The sequence below is a fragment of the Acanthochromis polyacanthus genome, chromosome 15 (assembly GCF_021347895.1).
Source record: "Acanthochromis polyacanthus isolate Apoly-LR-REF ecotype Palm Island chromosome 15, KAUST_Apoly_ChrSc, whole genome shotgun sequence".
In the NCBI taxonomy this organism is placed as follows: Eukaryota; Metazoa; Chordata; class Actinopteri; family Pomacentridae; genus Acanthochromis; species Acanthochromis polyacanthus.
This window is the reverse complement of record NC_067127.1, coordinates 9,931,015-9,953,213: the sequence shown is the minus strand read 5'-3', so window position 1 is coordinate 9,953,213 and position 22,199 is coordinate 9,931,015. Positions and strand designations below refer to the sequence as shown.

General features: G+C 39.5%; 1 long non-coding RNA gene across 1 annotated transcript in view; it reads right to left on the bottom strand.

The window, feature by feature from the left end:
* Positions 1 to 22,199, bottom strand: part of LOC127537638 (uncharacterized) — a 161,426-nt gene that overhangs the window by 21,510 nt on the left and 117,717 nt on the right. The window contains exon 4 of the long non-coding RNA XR_007947419.1: positions 10,085 to 10,141. This is a non-coding gene — a long non-coding RNA (uncharacterized LOC127537638). The remainder of the gene's footprint in view (positions 1 to 10,084; positions 10,142 to 22,199) is intronic.

The window sequence follows — 22,199 nt, the reverse complement described above, 5'->3', positions numbered from 1 at the left end:
GCAGTGCCTTACACCTAAAAACGTGCGTTTCTTTTAGTTTTGTGTGCAAAGAAAAGCAAAGTGAACTACCACCACCACTACAACATACACATACTGTATATACACATTTACAGTCTTGATGAACTAGGTTCAATCAAAATGGCTTCTAAAGGCCCAGCTAAAAATGAAAGACCACCACTGGCTGTCAACTCCTTAAGGATAATTCTGTTATTTGTCAGATGAAATGTATTTGTAGTTTGCCTGAACACTGACAACCTTACACGTTTACAGCAGAGATGTGCCTCTTCAGTCAAGTTCTACATGCATTATGTGGCAAATTGACTCGTGACTGCCTTTTGGTAACAGAAACTTAATGTGGCACATTTTTCTTTCCTTCGTCCCCTCTCAGCAGCTTTTATTCTCTCTCTGCTGCTCTCTCTCTGTCTCCCTTACAGTCTTTAAAGGACTTTGTCCTTTTTTTTCCAACTGAGCGGTTTAGGCCCGGGCTTGGACCGATGATTTAAAATAAAGTAATTCCCTTAAATGTTTTTTAAAAGCTGCAGGAGCCGTGATATCGTGGCCATTATTGATGACATCATTATTATGTATAAGATCTCTCAGTGAATAATAACCCATGATCTGTCATTTTTCCTGTTATTGGCACGGCAAATTGTAAAGGTTAGGTAATTATTTAATGTTTAATGTGTCATCTGGTGTTACCATGCACTAGTGTCCTGATATATTCCACGCTTAAAGGCATTATTGTTCCATTTTACTCCAGCCTACAATCCTGGAAAAGTACTTGTCATGAATAATCTACAAAGTCTTATTTAATTGTCTTTAGGCCTTTCTGTGTTCTGTAGGTCAAAGTGAAACCAGTAATAGATTAAAGCAATATATAGTTTTTTATATATATATAAAAGGACCAAATCAGATTATACTCTCTATAAAATATCCCTTTTACCAGAAACCCATTTTTAGGTAATCATTTACACCTATTTTTCTGAAATTAGCTTACAAATTTACCTTACAGTGAAGCAAATATGCAATCTTGTTGGATACATTTTCTTTTATTTAGCTTTTTTTTATACATTAAACCAATGAAACCTTGGTGGACAGATTCTGCATTATGAAACATGGAACGGGGAAACAGAAAAAGGCCTCAGATACAAAGACATTGCTGTACAGCATATTCCCCAAAGATGAATAGCTGTTTGGTGGTATGGTCGTGCAGAACAATGAGAAGGATTTCAGGAAAATGGGCTTTGGGTGGCATTGTACGCATACATTGTGGAGGGGGGGAATCAGCACGCTTGAGCGCATTTAAATTTACACAAACTCTCTAGGAATGACAGTGATAAATGTTACACTCTATTCTACAATATGTTTAATGCATAGGTCTGAAGAGTTAAGTTTTCCCCTCTGGTACGAGGCTGCTGTTGTAGTTACCACTATATGTTACATCAGATTCCCTTCCATTAAAATGCCAAGTGGCACAGTGAAGACAGCAGGAGAAGATGACACTGAATTTGTTTACCTGTCACCTTCCTCCATCCTTCATTTTTTTCCCCCACTTTTGCGTGCACGTGTCTCCGTGTGTGTGGTGTGTGTGTGTGTGACTGTGTGTGTGTTTAAGAGGTCATTCTTTACAAATGTTCCCTCTTAAATTAAAGCAGATAAAATAAAATAAAAAAGCTAATAAATAAAATGTGCAGATGATAAGTAACCCTTTGCCTCTCAGTCAATGCAAGAATATACTTTCTGGCGTATTTTCTTTACTGACCTAACCTCAGAAAAATGCATTATGGTATTGTAAGGATGGACTGTCAGACCTCTGAGGTGAAAAAAAAAGAATCTGTCGTTATCACTGAAGAAATTCAACTGTGACTGGCCACATCGTGGTACATTTCCTGTGCTCTGCCTATGACTGTCACAAAACAACCAGACCACTGCTGTCGACACACACACAGGAGTAACTGCTCGAGCTCTCTTACTTTCTCCGTCACATGCACACGCAGTCGTACACATACATACAGACTCGCACTCGTGTGGATTATAAGGAGGTGTATGTTGGAGTCTCTGACCTGCGTTTGATCTCCTGTAAGCAGGGTCTGCATGAGCAGCTGAGTGTACTTCTACTGTACGTGTAGCACTGTAAGCGCTGATAAGATAGCGTGCAAGCTTGATCTCTCTTAAGGATAAGTGTTTTGGCTCACAGTGCACCTGGAAAGACACGGTAACACCTGAGTGGATGTTTTTAAAATGTACTGTATAGGAGGGTGCAACAGTATATATCAGTGAACCAACTAGGGATTACACACACACACACACACACACACACACACACACACACACACACACACACACACACACACACACACACACACACACACACACACACACACACACAGACGCACAAAGACTTGCCATGTAGGTTTTGTAGACACGTCTCGGATAATAATAAAATAAATAAAAATATTGTTTCAATGCCGTTTTTCATTTGGTTTCAACACACATTCTTGATAATGTCTCTTTTACTTTTAGCCAAAAATACAAAAAAGAAAATTGCAGTTTTAATTTATTTCACATTGATAATTAACTCAATAACATTAAAAATAAAGGTTTAACATCCCACTTGTGTAAACTTTATCATCTGGTTTGCTTACTATTAGCTTCTTTTCATCTCTTTGTGGTTGGCTAATGTCTTTGTGAAGTGATTTTAATGGTTTATTTCTATTTATGTTTACTGCAATTTGAAAGTGTGGCTTTTATTTCTGGAAAAACCTGTGGATTTTTTTTTCTCCATCTAAACTACTAAAGAAATCCTTGGCATTATTTCTAAACGTTTGTTCTTGTAACACAAGTTTGTTCCAATCTGAACAAAACACTATAACCAGTGAACAAGTGCAGGAGTGGGTGGTTTGAGCTGCCATTATATTCTTTAGTTTTATGACCCATACAATAGCCCGGGCCAAGCACAGCTCCTTGTGTACTGTAGTAGGCCCGCTGTGAAGCCTGTAATATGTAAACAAACAAGCCCAAACTTTCTCTGATTTACAACATTAGCAGGTCTTGGCTGGGGATCCTTTACCACTTCCAACAGGCCTTAGCCAGCCAGCAATTCCAGTCGCAGACAGCTTGAGCACTTTCGATTTTATACCTCAGCAATTTTTATAGCATCTTTAGCTCTGCGCGCACAGACCTCACTATATCCTCTGGAAAGAGAGAGGCTGCGAGAGGCAGGGAGGAAGAGGCAAATAACAATATCGCATGCACAAAAAAAACTGAAAAAAAAAAATAGTAGGTGTTGATGGAGGATGCTAAGTAACTGGGTCATGTGACCTGAAGTGTTTTGTGCCGTGATTGGACCCCGATGCAGGATGCGGCGCCGTACTAGCGTCTGATTGAACTGGCTGATGGTACAGCACTGTCTCAGTGACTTCTGCTCAGATTAAGTAAGGTAGAGTAGCCAAGCCTCCGAGGGTTTTAGCATCTGTGCAAGGTTGCTGTAACTGATACTGTGAAGTTATAATTAAAGGTTCCAACTGAGAGAACGTCGCTTGATGCAGTTCACACCGTTCCTCTCTCCTGCAGGATAACTAGACGAGTAATGTGGAAGGCAGGAGAGATGCTGAACACCTCTGTCTAAGAGCTTGTTTGTTTGTTTCTGTGCAGATGTGAGTACAGCCCTGCAAGAAAAAGATAAAGCTACAAGGGAATATATACATACATATCTATACAAATATATAATTATGTAAAGTTATATATATATAATAAAGTACTCTCTTGGTACTCCTGCAACAACAAATGCTACAACTGTAAAACCCACAGTACACTACACAGTCAAATCATACATTAGATAAGTGCCACTTAGTATCTATAATTGCATTTCAAAATATATTATTTTTCTATTATCCATTTTCAGACTTGAGGTACTGATATGCAACTCTGAGTCCATATTTTTCACCTTGTGAACAAGGTTACAGCTTTCGATTGCGATACACTGTCTCCCATTTTTCATTTACCTGGCAGAAAATCAGATGCGACAGTTACATTTTGACAGTAGAGAAAATCTACTCTTTGCCATTAGAGCTAATGTCATGTTTCTGTGCTAATCCCTCATCATTTTTGGGCCTCATTGCCTATTTTTCTCTATGATATTAAGTATTCAAAGCTCATTTACATTCTTATTTTCAATTTGCTGCTGCAGTAGTTTAATTTATTCCATATAATTTCTTTTTCTGAGAGGGACATTAATCATTGACTGTACGTTTTAGTGCCTCTGGGATTTTTTTAATCAATAAAATAAAGGGATAAAAGCCTCAGCACTGGGCTAGGTTACAAAGGCTGTACGGAGGATTTGTTTTCTTCAATCCTTTCTGTTTTACCGGATCTTTATGTTTGTTCAAATTCAATTACCCATCTTCGTAAGTTAGTACTTTATTGTCGTATCTTGTTGATGAATGGTTCCAAGTTCATTATCTCTTTTTGCCATTCAACATTATATATTTCTAAATGTTGTGGCCCCTGGAGAACTTTCCAAAAAAGTTATTTCTATTAGTCTTGTTTGTAAAGCAGTGACAAAAGCATGTCTCAGAAATAACACTCATATCAATAAGGGCCTCCCTGTAATGCTTCTGGTAGTTCTATATTTCTGGTCTGTTAAGCTGGAGGCCTAACCACTTTCATCCTCTTTCTTCCTCCCTTTTCTTGTTGTTTCTTCATCCTTTCACATTCATTTTATGCTTGGCTATTCCGTAGGCTATCAGTGTATTAATGCCATGGCTTAAGCCAAACAGCCTCTGAGAGATAAGCCTCCGGGTCGTCATGTGGCTGTTCACAGTTCATACTCTGCTTTCCCCCCTTAGTTGGAAAACCCCAAATCATTTAATAATATTAATCTGTTTTTTTGTGTGTCTGTGTGTGTGTGTGTGTGTGTATGTGTGCCCCATTTTGGTGCTTCTACATCTTCTCTCAGTTTCCCCCCCCCATTTCCTGCTACGTACAGTAGCATAGACATTGCACGTCTTCATTAGTTATTGACTTGTTTGAGAGGCTTGACCTTCCAAAGGTGTGAGTGAAGGTGGGGGTTGATGAAGGGGTCTGTGGAGATGGAGGGGGTCTGTAAACTCTGATACATAATGCTGTGAGCTATAATACTCTGTGCATGGCTGGTCGCAGGCCTGCTAATCACAAGGAAAAGACCCAACTGTCTCACTCCATAAACCAGGCCCAGTAAGAAGACAGCCATGGGGGCACAATGTCACTTGTAAATCCCAAATTAAACTCAACTGCCCAAAGCTTCCCAGCGTAAAAACACCCTTACCTCAATCCCGCCTCCCCATGTCTTCCTCACAGCTGCATGGGGGCGTTAATGGACGGGACGGAGCGCTGATAGGTGTCCAGGTGTCAACAGTGTCAAGGTTGTGGAGTGGTCAATTTGTCTGCTTGTTGGCCATGTTTAGCTGATTGCATGTATTTCACTCCACAAAAACTTCTGCAGCAGCCAGGCCTGCACACACCCACTGCACACCCTGATCTCTTTGTTCAAGGCTGGACACAGAGAATTTGTGAAACTACGAGTCTTCAAAACACAAATTATGGCACGGGGAAGAAAATGTTTCCATGTATATTTCCTTCTCTTCGTTGTTTCAAAGACTGCAAAAGAAATTTCTTTATGCGTAGGGGCTACTTTGAGCTTGCTATAGGGGAGGGGAAATGGTCTCCTTGAAGGCAATCTGTTCATTAAGATAATGTGTTAGTTCCAATTAAACTAACATTAAAATGGTCCCCATAAAGAGTTGGAGTCAGCGTTTTTCCTAACTTGCTCTTTTAATTACATCGTTCCTCTCCTGTCATTAAGGATATTAAAAATTCATTAACAAGAATAGTACTGCGTCACAGCAACAAATCAGCGAGACTTTCATCTCATGTTGTCAAAAGATTATTGCCATTAGTGATTTCATCTGAAAGGCGTTAAGTTGGCCTTAAGCGATATTTCAGGAGCGGAGTGTCAACAGGTTACTGTGGTGGGGAACTGTCAAGTTGTTAAAGCCTCACATTCATTTTCAAGGTGTTTTAATATGAGATTTAATGGAAAAAGAAGGAGACATTTAAATGACGAATGGGTTTTGGCAACATAGGGCTTTATGTGTTGTATTTATCCATTTATTAAATGCACATTTATTTGCAGCGGCATCTAGCGTCCCCTCTAATGTGATTCCATTGCCGGCTGTTATGTTTTCCGTCAGTTATATTTCTCGCTCCTAATTTGTTTTCATCAAATGTGTTTATGGCTTGCTGAAACTGTTTTACAGCTTCACTATCGAACCGTGCGGCTGCTGCTGCAGGAAATGAGTCTGTCCATGAATAACATAAGCTCTGGCAGTGGCATCCCATCCAGAGAGGAGAAAGGAGGGAAACAAAATCTGCATCACTTTCAAATCACAACAGCAAGTTTATCCTGATGCTGCTGCACAGTCTCCAAGACAAAGTACGGAGCTGACTTTCTACCTTAATAAACATCAACGTAGCCCGAGCTAAGCCACCTAATGATGAAGATTAAAGCGATAGAACAAACATACACACACATGGGAAATGCAGCAGGTGCTAATGTGAAAATAATTATGGAGTTGGCATGAAAGTGAGGAATAATTAAATGAATAAATGTAAAACAACAGCTTTGTAATGTTGTGTTGGCACAGAAAATGATTTTTATGTCCCAAATATTTCCCTTGTGGTATCTGTGAACACCTTCATGCAAAGAACATGACGCCAAACTACATGAGGGGATGATCGACAAAATGTTGTGGAGCTGATGTGAACCCTAACATGCATGTCAGACACAGAGTTTGAATAGAGATATAAAAAGAAAATATGAATAAGGCTGAGATTACTTTAATATTAAATGGATCTGAAGGTTCCTCTTATCCCAATAAGTTTTTAATAACTACCAGCTTGTGAGTTTAGCAGCAATATGTTAAACTTTATTGCCAGTCCTTTAACTTTAATTCTATATGTGTATGTAGAAAAAAAGTGTATGAGAAAAAGAAGTAGTCATGCATTTTGAAATAGGTTGGAAAGATCTGATTATAGGGACTTCATGCTTAATAGCTCTAATGATAACTGGAATAATGTTTTGTAAAGTGAGATATACAGATATTTTAGTTTTTCTTGTGAAATATAACTCAACCTCTTTGTTAAACAGCATTTTTAACAAGTGAATGGTCACGTCATGAACTGGAAAAACCCTATTTAACATCTACACCAATAACACAACATGCATCAGTACAACAGCATTTGGGGGAAAAGCTGTAACATGAGAAAAGACAGTAAAAAAAAAAAAGCAAAATATGCATTACGTAGCACAGACTAAAATAGAAATAGACACAAAACAATGATTAATATGTATGGGAAAATGAGCTCAAACTTATTTTTTTCTGGTTTAGACGTGCTGTTCATATAATTTAGACATAGTTATGGGTTTCTGTATTTAGTAACACTTTCTGTATTAGCAGGCAGCTCTTTCCATTTGCATTTGTTTGATGACTTCCTACCAAAGAGTGACCAGTGTATGAACCCTTTCCACATGCACACCTTCACTGAAAGCCGAGAAAACGAAGACCATAACGTCACCACATTATTAATATTCCATTAGGAGCTGTTGTGAATTCTATCTCAACGCAGCCACCAGTGTATCATAGAGCACTGAAATATTCATATCCTCCTAATTAATTGGCATCGGAGGGGTGCCTCGTTTTGTTTTTCAAGTAGTACAACAGTAAAGTAAGCCTGAGATTAGACTGAAATATTCACGGCGGCAGGTGACGGGTGTGTGTGTGTGTGTATGTGTGTGCGTGTGTGTGAAGATGTGGAGTAAAACAAGAATTATATATACGTATTTAATCCTATTCATGATCTCACAGAAAACCTGGAGATAAAAAGAAACATCACTGTAAAAAAGCAAGTTTTTGTTGTTGAATTCTAGCCAGGTTAGCATGTTTCCCCCCAACCCCACTACTACCACCAGTCACACCTCCTCCCACAAGTGAAGTTATTGAATTGCATTACATTGCTCTGTGGGGTTCCCATTACTCACTCGGGCTAATCTGTAATGACTGGCTATCATCAACCAGCCGAGCTAAAATGGGCTCTCTCATTGATTATACTCAAACTGAAAAAAAATCCAGTGGTTCAAGACAAAATACTGATTATGAGAAACTATCTCCACAGCCTCCTTCACTTCTCTCCAGTGCCACTCACTCTAACCCCAGTTCTGTATTTCAGCACACCCTCCTCTCCCTAAGGAGAATATGCTATTGATCAGGCCCTGTGTGTGTACCTGAGATTAGATGTACACGTGTGCATATGTTTGTGTGAGTTGCAGATGGACAGCTCTGAGCTTCTGTTTTTACATACTGGCCCTGCTCTTATTGGCTTCAGTCTGGGGACCTATATCCCAGCTGTGTTGGAGATCCATCAACCCTGACAGGTCCATTGTACCAGCACTCCTCACAGGCTCTGACCAACAACTCGCACTGAGATATCACTTTCAATTAGAAAAACATTCATGAACAAGGATGAAGGTGGATTTGACTGCAGCCGCTAACAGGAGCCACACTTCGCTGCTAACTTAAGCTGTTTTCTTTACATTTAAACAAACATTCATGTATATCCTCAACAGCCAGGAATACAAGATAAAGAGAGTTGCCTTCAAACTGTCTCCTGTTACCTTTTTGGTTAATTTTAAGATACACAATAACTCCTACAATTTTGCTAAAGAACTGCAATGAATATCTCCCTCTGTAATATTACCTTCAGCTTCTATGAATCAAAGAGACAAGCCCACTCCAAAACCAAACAAATAAACAGGGTCTAGATGGTCCTCGGAGGCCTGAGGAGTCAGAATTCCAGAAATGAATGGGTATTTGAATGATTGCTGCTGTGACAGGCTTGCTGTGATAGAATAACACATTCTGTTGAACAAATAGGCCCTTGAGTGCAGGCTGGTCCCAGGGGTCTGTCTATAGCCCCGAGGCTAAGGCTTTCACAGAGATGGGCTGCTCACAGCATGGCTATAGCCTGACAAACACTGTCTGAAACTGTAATGCTCTCAATGTGAATGCAAGCATATTGTTAACATACTGTACTGTACATGCAAACAGACATATGTTAGAATATGCATGCTGATTGAAGAAATATTACACATGGGGTCAAAGTGGATAGATTAAGGAAAAAATAGACTGATTGTGCAAAAAAATAATTTCGCTCCGTAACAGAGTTGGAACCTTCTCTCTCTCTCTCTCTCTCTCTCTCTCTCTCTCTCTCTCTGCTCTCCTACACAAAAGACAATCTAAAACATTTTTGCCAAGGCCTCCAAAAGCAAACTATTGTAGTTTATTCTGCAGAGTTGTTGATGGTGAACTAAAAAATCTACTGTTTTTGAGACTGAATCATAATCCTTGTTGCAGCAGTGTGTTAGAAAAGGCTCCAGCGGGGGTAAAAGCGCTGGTGCTCAGCTTTGTTCACTGGTGCCTTAAGAGACATGTTGCTGCCGTTGTAATGGCATGAATCCTACACTGCAGCCCGGCAGCCCCACACAGCACACTCTTTGATGATGTCACAGGGTTAGATAGGCGCCATTGTAGATATGGGCTTCCAGAGAGCCACTACACACTGTTCTAGCATCTGTTGAAAAAAGAAACACCCTCCCAAGTCCCTTTGACACAGCTTTTTTTTAAAGGAGAGCTGGACAAAAGCCACAGTTTCTTCTGTGATATCCTGTTAAGGCTGTTCTGGAGCCAGCCAAGCATGGCCTTCCTTCAGAGAGCTGGGGCAACATCATTCAGCTTCCTTCGTGTGATTCAAGGCACACAACAAACCCTGTGGTCCACAGCTCAGTGGCCAAGGAAAAAGACCCGTCACACATTGTCTTTTACCCATACGCACATTCAGAGGCACGCACATTATGCATCACCCCCATTTGGGCATGTACTACACAGCACAAGCGCATGCACACACAAAGACAAGGAAAAGTCAGCTTGGGTTTTATAAAAATGTTTTAAGGAACAAGTTTGCTGCTCTTCTGTTTTAAATGATAAGTTACCTCACGGAAAAGCAGCTTCTTCACTTGACTCTTCAGTGGTTCACCGCCAGTGACGTCCTGCAACAACAGCAAAACACAACATCACGACAAGCATGCGTTGTCGAATGCTTCTCACATTCAGGAAGATTCTGAAACAAAGGTCTTTTTGCAGTATGTTAAGAGGGGGCATATATGCTGCCCCTCCAACAGACACCCTGTTTCCACTGAGCTCAATTAGACCCACTTCTAACTCTGTATAATTAACAACCCCAACAGAGTAATCAAACAGAATCAGAATTAATGGCAACGGCACTGAATTGAATTGAAGAGCGCTTTGAGTGGTGGGGGTAGATAAAAGTACAGAAAGCATATCTCAGGGGCAAACATGATAGAATTACAAAATGAGCAGCTTGCAAACTGTCTCAGCTTTGATGAAGAAACGTTTAATTATCCCCCCGATGGAAAAGGTCCCCTATTGTCTAAAGCTAATTTGTCCCTTTTGGCTACTTCCCTACCCCAGAGACCTGTCTGTCTCAGGTTACCCCCTCCTCCTCCTCCTTGTTACCAGCCCACTGCCACCCTGGGTATCAGCATCTCTCAGCTCCAAAGACATCCACAACCAAGAGTTAGGTCCAGACAGTATTTTGTTTGTTAAGTGTAGCCCAAAGATCTGGGCCCTTGGGAAAAGATGAAAGGAGGAGAGCCGCCTCCCTCTCAGGGAAAGGATCAAGCAGGTCAATTTCCTCTGACTTTGTCCTGTCTTAGAGTTTGTATTCCCTCAGTCCACAAAGGCCACTATTGGACTGGACCGGAGGCTCACTCTCTCTTAGCTGCCCTGTTGCTGCCCTCATTTGATTCACAGAATAATAGATGGCAATACATGCCTCCTAAGCACAACTCCTTCTTAAAAAGTGAAACAAGAGATAACACTCCCTAGAAAGGACGGGACATCCAAATAGAAACAGATACCGTATAATTCTCTCCAGTTTCAACACAGACTTCTTGTGAAAACAAGATGTTTGCCGGAGAAAACACTCCTTTTTCTCTGCAACATGACTAACACAATGCTCAAATGTTCTGAAACACTTTTTAGTTTCAAACATTGTTAAATCCTCAGCACTATTCCTTTCTCTGTGTTTCGTCTTCAACAATTTCTTATGCTTTCCAGATAATAAAATTAAATACATTCACATTAGGCCTGACAGTGGATCCAGTTCACATTTAAATGCAATTTAAAAAGGGGCATATATTTGCATAGTGAATTAAAATTAAGACCTAATTATGCAAATAAATTATCAAATGCGACAGGGGATGGTTTTCAATTCAGTTAATATCTCATTTTGTGAGACAATAGTTACTTGATAGTCCAAACGGCATTGCACCCATTTTGCTGCAGAGCCAGACAATGGTGTTAGCTATTCAGGTGCTATTTAATTAGAAAAAAACAGAATCTAATAAATTACAAGGATTGCTTCTTAAATACACTTACACCTCCTTCTCCCTTAGGAATTAAGCATTCTCAATACCCTTTATTTTGCAGGAGGCCTACTGAAACTAATAGCAAGGAGATGAAAGAAATACAAACTATGAGGTGCCGTTAGCTCATGTAGGTTAATTCAAATAATTAATACGTGAACTGAAATAAAATATAATGCCAAAATATGAGAAAGGATGTCAGTATCATTGTAGTTTACTTTGTTTCTCACAGATAACAGAAGAAAAGAGATAACTGAAAATAGAACAGCAAATTTGGCTCTATTTATACACCTGAAAATGTTGCATAATTTTATTTTAAAAAGACTTTTATCCATAAAATATCCAGCTACATTTGACTGACTGAAGCTGTGGTGATTTCATAACACTAACTGAACAACTAATTAACATTTGTAAGTGTGGGTTACAAAGTTAGCAAACATCTTTTAAATATTAATTATCTCAGAGGAGGAGAAACAGAAGCACAATTCCCCAAAGAGTCCTGCTCTGATGAACATCATCTGAGACAAAATGATAAACACTGCAGCCAAATCCAAGTGAACAAACAAATCCTCACCGTCATAGCCAGCGTGACACAGAGCAAGCACAGAGGGTCAGCCCAGATAAGCAACACCGTAATTTTACATGAATATATAATGGAGAAAGAAACCCCTCTTTCTCTGACAAATAGTGCCTCCAGCAGGGGTCCTCCCTTATACAGGAATCAGTCAATGTGCCTGAGCAAAAATCTTTAGGAATCAATTTTACTTTTATGTTCTGTAAAGGAGGTCTCTCTGCAGTTTGGCTTAATTATAAATACCAAAAAAGAGAAAGATAAAGAGAAATATATAACTTTAGCTCAAACTGATCCTCCAATTTCTGCGATAAAAGTATAGGAAATGACTAGCAGTGGGTTAATGAACTGGCCAACATGACATCTAGTTCACAGTCAGCTGAAATAGTAAGCTTTGGAGAGGGAAAACCCGTGCAGTAATTGTGTTTTTCGCAGCTTATTTTGAGTTCCCCCTCTCGCTGTTCTCATGATACCTCTGTTTGCATGAGTCATGTTAAGCTGCTTTCCGCTGTTTTCCGAATGCAGCTCACACTCTGCCAATTAATTTGTTCCCTTCCACAAACCAGTCCTATTTATCAAACATAAACAGGTTCCTCCACTATTACTGATGCACACATCAGAAATAATCTAATTCAGAGGGGGAAAAAATTAAAGCCAAAAAAAAAAATCCACAGTGGAAGATAAATGCTACTTAGGAAAATATTATCTGATCTGATTCGCAGTGTAAACAGTTACTTCAAAACAGTTAATCAAAAATAATAATGTTTTCGAGTCTCCGGTGTTTTGCGATTTACATCCCTCTGTCATCCTTGCATGATAAAATGTAGCCGCAATTATGCTGCAAACCAAAACAAATAAACATATGGGAACTTTATGAATGCAAATAAAAACACCCTAAAAGTGATAATAGATAGAGCTTCAACCAAACACGTAGAATTTCAAGAAAATCTCAACAACATAACTAGAAAATAATGACAAAGTGGTGGCTATTATGATTGTTTGGAATTTACTGATTTCTTTAACCACAAAATTTCAATTTATGCTTATTTTATCTCCCAGTATATTGCTTCTAAACTTCCACAATGAAAATATGCAATCTTAAAGAGCTAAAAAGTTAAGATATTTAGTCTAAAATAAATTAGAATGGGCCTATAATGTAAAATATATCACTAATTGTGGTATGTTAACTTTTATTCCGGTCTTTATGTCCCATATTCCTAAACAAAACGGTGACATGTCTAATTTTATCCGTGTCAAATGTGCACTGCTGGCGACAGTGCAGGTATGTAAACACACCTCTGAATGTTGTTTTAAACATTTCTCCACGGCGAGCGCCGTACAGCCGGGCGGATCACTGAGAGGAGGTGGTGGATGAAACAGGTGGAAGGTAATGAAGAGTATCATAGGGTAATTGATGACCCGTCCTCAGCATTGGGGATATTGTTCCAAGGCTTAATCTTTGTCATCAGAGAAAGAGAGAGCTGGAGGAGATGGAGGAAGGAGAGCTAGAGGCTTACTGTGTCAACTTTCTCTCTCTCTCTGCCTCTCTCTCCTGTGGGTCAAGTAAACAGCCTTTGCGGGGACAGCTCAGGGGCTGGTGTCTGACCAGCCAGGCTGAAAATGGCCCTTGTCCATTCCTGCCATGTAGCATTTCTTTCCCCAGCTGTTTGTCCTTTGTCATGGACACAGCTTGTAATAAGAAGAGCCAACATATTTATGGAGTGGCCGACCTCGCTGGTACACAGGTCTTTTATCTGCCGGGCACAAAACAGCTTTGTTACTCTTTAACAATTCACAAACCCATACAGTGGTGGAGGGAGTTGTGTGTGTGTGGTTTTTTTTTAAGTATTTAGGAGCGTGTGCATACCGCCAGTGAGTTTATGGGCACATGCACATACTTACAATGGCGTGTGAGGTTGTTTGGAAGCAAGGAAATAAAAGAAATAGATACATTTCTTTCTGCAGTAACAGTGCTGTATTTTTCTCTTGAAACTCGCCTCTGACCTTGAGGCCAATTAGGGTGTTCCTGGCGAGTGATTTGTTTTGCTGTGTGCAGTCGCCGTCCACTCAGCAACATTTATGAGTGATTAGTTAAGCTTCGCCTGAGCTCTATGAAGAACCTGCGAGGAGCGACAAAGCAACATTCAGATGGCTCTAGTAAGGGGAGTCCAGTGTAGGCTTAGAAGTGAACTTTGGCAGAAAGAGAAATGAATGATGAAGCAAACAAAGGAGTCCTTTGACAGGTCTAGTCTGAGTGTGTGTGTATATGTGTGTGTGTCACTCTCCGTGTGTGCGTGTGTGTGTGCGTGTGTGTGTGTGTGTGTGTGTGTGTGTGTGTGTGTGTGTGTGTGTGTGTGTGTGTGTGTGCGTGTGTGTGTGTTTGTTTTCAAGAGGCATGCAGGGGTTTCCCATTTAAGTCAGCAGTAAGTTAACATTCAGACTGCAGACAGTCTGAGAAAAAGTACTTAGATCCTGTACTGAAGTCAAAATATCAATACAATGGAGTAAAAATTGCATGTAAAAGTCATGTATTAAAACTTTCGTTCTGTTAAAGAGCAGAAGTATTTTAAGCAAAATATACCTTAAGGAACAGATTTGACAGAAAATTGTCCCTCATGGCCGTGACTACATATACTACTATGCATTACACATACATAATATCATACATACATATGATAAGACTTATAAATCTTAATATAACAATGTGTAAGCAGCATTTTAAAGCTGTAGCTTACGGGAACAAGCAGTTTCCAATATGGGTACTTTCTTCCCAAAGGGCCACAAAATAAATCTCGGAAGACCTCAAAGTAATAAAAGAAAATCAAAAATCTGCCGCAAATTAGTTTTCCTTCCTTCTTATCGTTGCTGTTTTTATAATATATCGGATTGTATAAACTGCAGGTGAAACATTCCAGATATAAGTGTGTCAAATGTGACAAAGGACCTCAGCTTCATTTTGTGAGAGATGACAAACCAAAATGACAGGGTTTAATCACCATGTGTTGTGTTTTTAAAGCCTACTAGAAGTTTTTAAATGTGTAAATCCTCATTTGTAAAGCAGCTATGGCTTTCATATAAATATAGTAAGGTTAATAATATATTACTTCCCTTCAAAATGTGTTGGAGTTACATCGGTAACATGAAATGGATGAAAATGGACAGCAGAGCATAAATAATTCAAAATATAACTTATGCAGTTTTTGAGTAAGTCTTCTAAAGTACCTTACATCTACAAAATTTAGCTACTGTGGTAGAAAGGTTGTATAATATTTCTGCTAGAACACAAAACATCTAAAGCTTTTAATGTCTAATTTTCTAAAGATACTGTGCTTTTTATTGGCTATTAACATGCAATCTTACTAAAGATCATATATTCTAAATTGATACGTTTTAGATTCCCTCATATCTTCATATTATATGCGCGTGACATCTCAATCCCAGCACTTTCATCAAGGTTAAAGAGTGAGAATGTGACCTCTTTAATCAATTAATAGTTCACATCACATAATGGCAGTTGTATCTAATGAATACTGTTAAATAGCCTAAATGCATTTTAATCCTCTCCATCAAATCATGATTACAACGGACGGGTATATCCTTTCATTTGGTTAACATGATCAAATTGACTCCTGTGTCATGAGAGATGACACCAGTGGTAATTAATTTCTCCATTAAGGGTGGCCGATGTGACAGCCATGCAAACAGAGCGCAGTGACAGGGAGGACACAATAACTTCAGCAAACTGAGACAACCCAACTGCCGAGGAGGAGCATCGGGTAATCACATTATCCGTCTGCGGGGAAAGCATTGTTCATTAAAACAAAACAACACGGGCTACATTGTCTGTCGCTGCATCATCAGCATATTTGCAGATCTGGCAGATTTCAGCGTGGCTATGCATTTACATATAGTAATGAACTTTTTAAAATTCATTCCAAATTAGTCGAGTGAGCTGTTAGAGCCTGTGGGTGTTTCCGCCAAGGGCCTCGCTCTCTTGTAGTTGTACAGATTCTATATTTCTCCGTTTTTCTTGCTTTGAAAAAACAACCAACTATTGAGCAAATGAAACAAAGTGATTTATTACATGAAGACAGAAGTGCTGTAATGATAAGATGTTTATTTAGATGTGCATCAGAGGAAAGAAAAGCCTCAGATCACACTGGTAAGCCTATGAACTGATTGAATTGAACTGAAATCTCTCCCTTAGTGGATTAATGCACAGTGATAGAATTAATACATGCTGGAGAAGAATCTGTTTTTCTTTTCAAACATGTATATTGAATTTCTTTTAATCTTTTTTTAGCATGAATTGCAGACATCTAACACTCTCCTGCACAGCATCATTCTGTCACCTTCACAACATTTCTGGCCCCTCAACCCTTTAATGCCAATCAGTTGTGGGTATCGTACAGCTTGTTAAAAAGCCTGTATATTTATCAATTAAAGTGTCAAAGTGTTAGGATGGCTGTGTGTGTGTGTGTGTGTGTGTGTGTGTGTGTGTGTGTGTGTGTGTGTGTGTGTGTGTGTGTGTGTGTGTGTGTGTGTGTGTGTGTGTGTGTGTGTGTGTGTGTGTGTGCCTGCAGGCTGTCCGGTCACCTATGGGGCTTTTGATAAAAAGTGAAACCAACAGTTTCTCCTCCAGCAGCGAGACCTGGGGGCTTCTCTTGAGGAAGAGGGGGGCAATTGTCCAGCATTTTCACCACAATGCTGCCATATGGGGAACAGAAGGATCAGTCACTGGCTCCCTGCCAGAGCAAAGGCAAACACCAATCCACATATGCATAGAAGTGGTCATTTAGAGCCACCACATTTTACCATAACAACAGATGAAACACAGGAGTCATTTTGCTTCCACTAAGAGCCATTGTTCTCAGGGCTCACTGCCTCTTAAGCTGCCTCCATATGAGCCAGGATAAACTTAGGGGCCCAGGCCCTGGTGTAAATAACAAAGAAAACCTCACTTACATGCTTCCTAAATCCTATCGAAAGATTAAAAGGAAGAAAAAAAAATCCACTCCATTTCCTCATTTTCTGGAAATGAGCTTAACACGAGACAAATGAATGTATTTAAGTGGCTGCCCATTCTCTGTGTGTGTGTGTCTGTGTTTGTGTGTGTTTTGGCGCTCTATGCTATATAATTTGGCAACCTGATGGAAAGAAATGCTCCAATTGCTTTACAATTTTACAATTAATCCACAATAATCAAAAACATGCAATCACGTCAGTGACTTGAATGAGTTTTAGTAGCAATTATGCTCTCGACTGTCACAATGGACAAACTAAATGAGCACTGTCCTGGAGGAACCGTCATCAAATATGATTAACTGATACATTTAAGGATTGTTTACAGATTAATTTTAATTGAACAGTATTGTCCTAATGACTGTGTCTGCAGAAAATGGGTTCATTTTCAAGAACAAGATGTTAACTCAGCTCACAGAAATCCATTTTTTATACAAGGAGGCAAGTTTCAAATGCCATCTTTCAAAATAATCATGACTAATATTCTATAATTTTATAACGTAAATAGGTTTTATATATATATACATACATATATATATATATATATATATATATATATATATATATATATATATAATAACCATGTAGTCTATAATAATTCGTTGTTCACTTTTTAAAAAAGCAAACACAAACATTTATAGGTCTATACTGTAATACAATTTGCTGAATGACACTTGTTAAAAGTTTTCACCCAGACTGCCTCAGGTTTGAGTTGACAAACAACTTTGTGTTAGCAGGTGTCAGTGTTCTCCTTGTTGTGAGTTTCTTCATTTTATCACTGAAGGCAATGAGCCAGTTGGCCATTTTGTGCAGGCTTGCAAGTGGTTTAGTGTGTATTTCAAAGCTGGTCAGCCAGTCAGTGAGCTACTTAAGAGCAGCAATATTGTAATAATGACTCACTGATGGGAGGGTTGCAATGGAGCTGAACTTCTTACATTCCTCTGATGCTGCCTGATTATGACTTTAAAGGAATAAATTATTACTGCAAACAACCCCAGAATCTTAACTCCTTCCAGTGGCTACTTCACTCTGCTGAAAGGAGAAACTGAGGTGAGGGGAAAGTAATGCAGTATTTACCTACATAATACTGATTTTACTGATGTTTACTAGGATGATTAACATGGGCTGAATAAACTCACATCATCGATATTTTACAGTTTAACATGTCCTTTGTTTTGGGCAGCTGGAACCTAAACCAAATGCTGTGAACATTTGCTGTACTATTAGTCTTTGTTATGTTAGCGTGCTTTTCTGTAAGAAAGACAGCAAAATAATGCTGTCATTGTTGTGTTCTCTACCTCTTTGTTTTTACTCCCAAATAGCACTTCAGAGTAACCAGCATTACCCTAATATGCGACTTATGTGGTGTACCAGACAAAGTGCATTTATTGTTTCCTTTATTATATTTCTTTATTATGTTTTTTCCTGAGGTTATCTTCAAAAGATGATGTTGCATCATCCACACTTCCACTTGCCACTATCAAGTATATCTTCTATGTTTCGTACTTCCATCAGTCACTAGAATAGATTGATTATCTGACCTACATTACTGAAAGGGACAGTGCTATTGTCAGAAACAGTCAAGGGTCATTTCTTTTCCTGTAAGTTCATCCTTGATTCGTAATGTGGTGAGATCACAGTAAATCGGGGCTACAGGCCGAGCCAAGTTTATTGGATAAGAAATGTAAGGCTGCAAACTTGTTGGAAGTATTTATCAGGGGCACGCTAATGCACTGTGTTTAAGCTACATCCGATCTCGGTGAAATATTATACAGACTTTTAATATCCAGAGGGTGTCGGGCTGGAGCGAGAGGCAGTCAGCTGCTTCAGTATAACCAAATGTTACAGTATAAAACAGCGTGTCGCGCCACTATTTGACATGGTGCAATGAGATTAGATGGAATTCATTTCTAAGTGAGGGGAAATTACAAGCCTATTGGCAACCACCCCAGCCCCCCCAAACCCCATGACAGCAGCCTCTGCTCACCCCCACCAGTGGCCCAACAACGGAGGGGTAGTCGGGCATGAACAGTGACATGAACAGGGAATGACCTCACAAACCACATCTGCAGCCACCTTCAGAGCAGCAGAAGGGAGCGGTGTTGTTTTAAAGGTCATATCAGTCCGAGGTTGCACCAGCATATGTCTACTGCTCAGGACGGGCACTGTAGGTCAGTTTGACAGATTTTTAAGCAGGAAAAGGACATTGGTTTGACTTTAAAAACTAGATTCTTGTTTAACTTAATAGCTAAAACATCATAATCAGAAGAAGATACAGGAAAAATATTCATGAATTATACATGAAATAGTCCTGTTTTCTATTACCTTTATATGAAGACACATTCCAAACTATACAAATGCTCTCTGTTCAAGCCACTGGATGCCTCTGCTTTGTTCCTATGCTGCTGTTACCACAGAGAGGCCCTTGACATTCTGATCCTTTAACACATGTCTCAGAGTTTCCAGCACATCAGGATGACACCTCATAAAAAGGGAACTCCACCTTTGGCTTCTCCAGGAGAACAACACGTGTCAGCGGCCCCCTGTTGGCCCTGTCGGGGGGTGAAGAGGTTAGGCGCTCTGTGCGGCCCCACAGATCCCGGCCTTCTTGAAGACCACCATAATGACTGCTAATTATGCTGCCATCTGTGGGGTGGGCTGTGTTATGTAGACACCTGTTCATTAAGTAGGAGAAAGAAACTTTTCTCTGACAAATGTGGAGCATTTTGGGTTTGTGCTACACTGAAAACTCTAAAACTCTTCATCAATCCACATGCAGACATCAATAAAACTTCCGAGCATGCAGAATTGAACTCTTCTCCACTACTAATGATTGAGTGAACTTTGTGTGAAACCTTTCCAGCTTCAGAGCCATCACCAAGGTTAACCAGGCCATCGGGCAGCATTAGTAGGAGGGTGTTTGGAGGGGAAGCCAATAAAAAGCTCTCAGATATCTGCTGAGGGGGAGCACAGCCTGTCAATCCTGTGACCCTAAGAGGTGATCTGCCATTACCGACTCACAGAAGACTAATGAGAGCCATTCTTTTGCCAGCACCTTGAATAATATGTCAATACTCATTCAGGCTGTGTTGAACGCTACCTGTTTTACTTTCATTTGATGCGATACAGATCCTCCTTTATTGCTTGGCAAACTGTCCAGGTTTCTAATAATGTAAAAAATAATTCAAATTTCCTGTACTGTAGGAGCTCGGTGCCAACCTTTGATAAACTCTGAAAGGCTTTAAAGCCGTCTCCTCCTCCTTGAATATCTCCAGACACATTCATCTAATCCCTATCTTTCAGTTTAAGATTTATATAAACGGATGATGGCTAAGCATCGCATATTTCAACATTTTATCTGTTGAGCTTATGACTCCATTTAGTTTTAGATCCTCAGAGAGTGAGCCAGCACAGCAATCATAAAGTGAGGGCCAATTAGGATGTTGACGGATTGATTTTGGAAGATAAATTTGGGATGTAAAAGGTTGACATAGCTGCTGTGTCTCTTTCACTGCGTGTGTGGCTCCCAATTAAGTCAGGAGAGGCAGTTTTTTTTCTCTCTCCAGGATCAGAGTGTCTCCCTGACAGATGAGCCACTAATGAGAGCAAATCTCACAAAATCCTCAAGAAACATGATGAATTGAATCATGCTCACCCTGTTCATTTGTCGTGCTCGCAGATGAGACAAAACGCTGCATTTATCTAGTCAACAAACAGCAAATGAGTAGGTGGGTCCCTCAGTGTTCATGCAGTTTCTAGCCTTTTTATATCATATTACGGGGATACGATAGCTAACACTGATATTGTATTTCTCTATCCTCCTTGTCTCGCTTGAAACATAGCATGGAGGTTGAAGGCAGACATATGTTAAGTCCTGAGGCCTCAATCTGCCTCCCTCCCTAATATTTATCAGACAAATTAAGGAGGCTATTTCTCTCATTATCACTCTCCAAACCCTCACCATATGTATCGCTATTATTAGACAACCGGCAGAAGATGTCCTATTTTCAAATTTAAATTACCAAGTCTAACCTTAATTGGTTAGAAATGTCGTTTAGTGGATGGTATCAAAGTCGGGCTTGGGAGAGAATCCGACAGATGGCTTAGTCTTATGACTTGTATTAACACCTTCGAAGTTTAATGAACTGTTAATTGCTTTTCTAATACGTAATGGGGCCATTGAAATACAAGCGGTAATGCAAACAGATTAGTTTGTAGACAACAGATAAACAGCCGTTCTGTTCAATGTCACCTTTAAGTACCTTGAAAAACAAAAGTGAGCTGAAGGACGAATAGGAACAAAAAGCTTTGTTTTTAAGGTGAAGGACGTATTTTAAAGGCATGTTCTCAAACTTATATTTTTCAACATATAAATTTAACATGTAGAGACATGCACATCAGCAAATCATCAATGTGCTGAAAATTCCTCGTAATTGAAAACAGTAATATCTTTTTTATTTGCTGTTAGTCTAAAGAGAGACAACAAAGAAGTGACAGCAGGTATCACTACTCTGCTCTGACTTTTCATGTTAGAGGTGACCCCTTGGTTTAAATTTGGCTCACATATAAGCAGTAAGTTCATGCATATTTCTAACTACGAGTGGCAATTGCGGTATTACGATAAATGCTAAAATATAACGGGCAATAGCACGAGTGGAGAAGCTTCATAAGGTCAGAGAGCAGACTCTGTGACAGTAATGTCACATAGAAATGCCTGTCTTACCTGCAGCAGCAAAACACCTAAGAGAAATGAATGAGGGTGTGTTTAATTACAAAGTTCTACTTTAACAGAATTAATATGGTATTTTTTGCTTTCAAGTTTTGCACACTGCTGCTTTCAGCCATTTGTAACACCTAAATTTTTTAACAGTTTTTGGTTACTGGTTTCTAATTGATCTTGGTTAGGTTGTGCTGTTAGTTTTACCCAATTTGGACTGCACATCGACAGTTAGGGCTGTCATTTGGCTATGAAGTTAACGCTCCTCTGATATAACTGTATCGCTGCAAACTCATTTCAGCACTTCATCCATCTATTTTAGCTGCACTTGTAATGTGTGCATTGTACTT